The sequence below is a fragment of the Chinchilla lanigera genome, unplaced genomic scaffold, assembly GCF_000276665.1.
Source record: "Chinchilla lanigera isolate Chin_1 unplaced genomic scaffold, ChiLan1.0 scaffold00004, whole genome shotgun sequence".
In the NCBI taxonomy this organism is placed as follows: Eukaryota; Metazoa; Chordata; class Mammalia; order Rodentia; family Chinchillidae; genus Chinchilla; species Chinchilla lanigera.
Window position 1 is genome coordinate 16,136,339 of NW_004955405.1, and position 2,515 is coordinate 16,138,853.

Genomic DNA, 2,515 nt, shown 5'->3' on the forward strand with positions numbered 1-2,515 from the left:
GTGTGAGGGAAACTTACCTAAAGGTTTGAACCTTTATACATTTTGAAGTCTGTTCATTACAGGAATATAACTTACTCCACTGAAGGTGCAATCTTCAAATCATCCCTATGAGGAAGACACTATATGTTTTCACTTTTACAGACGGGAAACTGAGGCTGAAAGTGAGGCAGTGACTTTCTCACATTATGCAAGTGGCAAAGCAAGATTTAAACTCCAGTCAGTCTGACTTCACCCGTACAGAGTCCACATACTCCCTTCCTGCCCAGAGAAGAGCCTGGCGGTGTTTCAGTGTGCAAGTTCTCGCCCTACATTTGCACATTGGACAATGATGGAGTGAGATCATGCTTTCACTACATTCTGAGCCCAGCATCAGTGAGAGGAATGTGTTATAACGTGGGAGAGGCTGTCAGAACCTAGATCCTGCCACTTCCTAGCTCAATGAATTAGGCAAATCTCTTCACTTCTCTGGACATCAGCTTTCCACTCTGTCAGATTAAAGTAAAAATTGAAATAAAAATTAAATTTGCCTAAGAATGGTTTAATGAATGGCTATTCTAGTTTTAATTTCCCCTTTCTTAAAACAATAATGCGCCTTTATTTCACACAACTGAACCTTTCAAAGTCCTTTTGCGAGATAGAAAATCCTTCCAAAAATGGGGTACAATATAAACGAAATAACATTTTGAGGATTAAAAGAAATAATAAATGTGAAATACCAGGCAGAGTGCCTAGTAGATAATAAGTGCTCAGTAAAAATCATCTTTTTGATAAGGCAAATGCGTCATTTGTACAGATTTTGGGTTCTAGGTCAGAGTTGCTTAAGCATTCGGTTTCCTTTTCCTGCATTTATCTGTTGGGATCCGATTTGCCTTACAATCAGCATAAATCATAAGCATCCTGCTCTGTTTTTTAGAAAAAAGGTAATTTGGGCTGCAGCCATGATCTCATTAGAGAAAATGAGGGCAAGTTAATGGTTAGTGTTCAGGAACAACAAAGCTCTTTCAGTTGCCTAGCGACGGGACGGGGGTGGTGTTTGGGGTGGGCAGAGTTTGTGCAAGCACTGGGAAAGAGGAAAGCAGAGAGGAATATAAAAAACGAATTTATTGTCTGCGCTCTTCCCAGGTGGGTGAGATTTACAGAGTCCTGGCTATTTATAGCTTCAGTTTATTTGCTACATGATCCAAAAATTGAACGAAACATGCTGAAATTCAGCAGCGGTAAGTCACAGTGGACATTTATTGTTCTAATGCGAAGGAAATGTAAACTGTTTATTTAATACGTTGATTGCAAATGAAACACAGGAAATGGTTTAGACGTCATCTGGCTGCGGCAATTCATCACGCCGCAGACACTGCCGTGTGGACAGCGCCACCGTGTGCAGAGCACGGGGCGCCTGCGGGGAGCGGAACGTGGGGGCTGGGCTCAGAGGTCCCCGTGACCCGCACGCACATGGGTTTGCTCACATTCCTCTGAGAATAAGTTTAAAAAGTTCTGGCACATTTTAAAGTGAAAATCTTTAATTGTGTTTATATGCTTTTAAAGACTATAACCTATGGTTTGTGAATATTGACATTTAAAAATAAAACGTCCATACAACACTTTCAATGTGTACAGTGGAATCTAAATACCATAGGGATTTGACCGACAGCATCCGCTTATTTTAAAACTTCATGAGCAAACTTTTAAATGAATAATTTTCTCATAAGTCCTTTTCTCCTTGAACTTTTGAATTCCACTGCCCTCAAAGATTTCTATGCTCATGTTTTATACAGATATGTTCTTAATATATGTGCTACATACATAAGACGCTACAGATTTTTCTGTGACAAAAACAAACATTAAATCATAGACCTTGACCATAAGACTAGTTATTCATATATAGCGCATAATTAATTAAAAATGTTAAAACACTGATCAACACTGTACTTACCTCTTAGCTGAGGCTTTAAAAGTTTAGTTTACATAACTGTGATAAATATGTAATTATCACTACACATTCGATGAATAGTATTACTAGAATGTGACGAAGGTCAGCATCAATGCTATCCATATTTATCATTTTTTCTAGTTGGAAGCCTCAGGAAATTTCATTCACAGAAATAAGTGCTAAGGGAGTACTTTTATTAGGCAATGTTTACTCAGTTTTTTGAATGATCCCTGAGTTTCTTGCCATAATGACTTTGTAATTTAATAATATTCTTATGTTTTAACAGTGAGTAGATAATTAGATTTTGCTTAAGATTGTTGACAGCAAAATAACTGAAAACCATGAGACCGGTAGAAGTATCTGATTTTCCTTAACTGTTAGAATACATTTCTTTTTTTTTTTTATTTTAAAGAATAAAAGAAGGATAACATAATAATAGGGGGGACTTAGCAAATTACAGACAAAATGGTAGGAAATTATCAATGGTTATCATTTTACATATTATTGTCTACAAAATAGTTTCTCAGGAAAACAATTACACAAATAATAGTGAGTTACAGACAAAAGAGGTAGGAGATTATCAAGAGT

General features: G+C 37.0%; 1 long non-coding RNA gene across 1 annotated transcript in view; it reads left to right on the top strand.

Moving 5' to 3' along the window:
- Window positions 1-1,049: 1,049 nt before the first annotated feature.
- LOC106149305 overlaps window positions 1,050-2,515 on the top strand; it is a 10,007-nt gene continuing 8,541 nt past the window's right edge. Inside the window, exon 1 of the long non-coding RNA XR_001235383.1 lies at window positions 1,050-1,217. This is a non-coding gene — a long non-coding RNA (uncharacterized LOC106149305). The remainder of the gene's footprint in view (window positions 1,218-2,515) is intronic.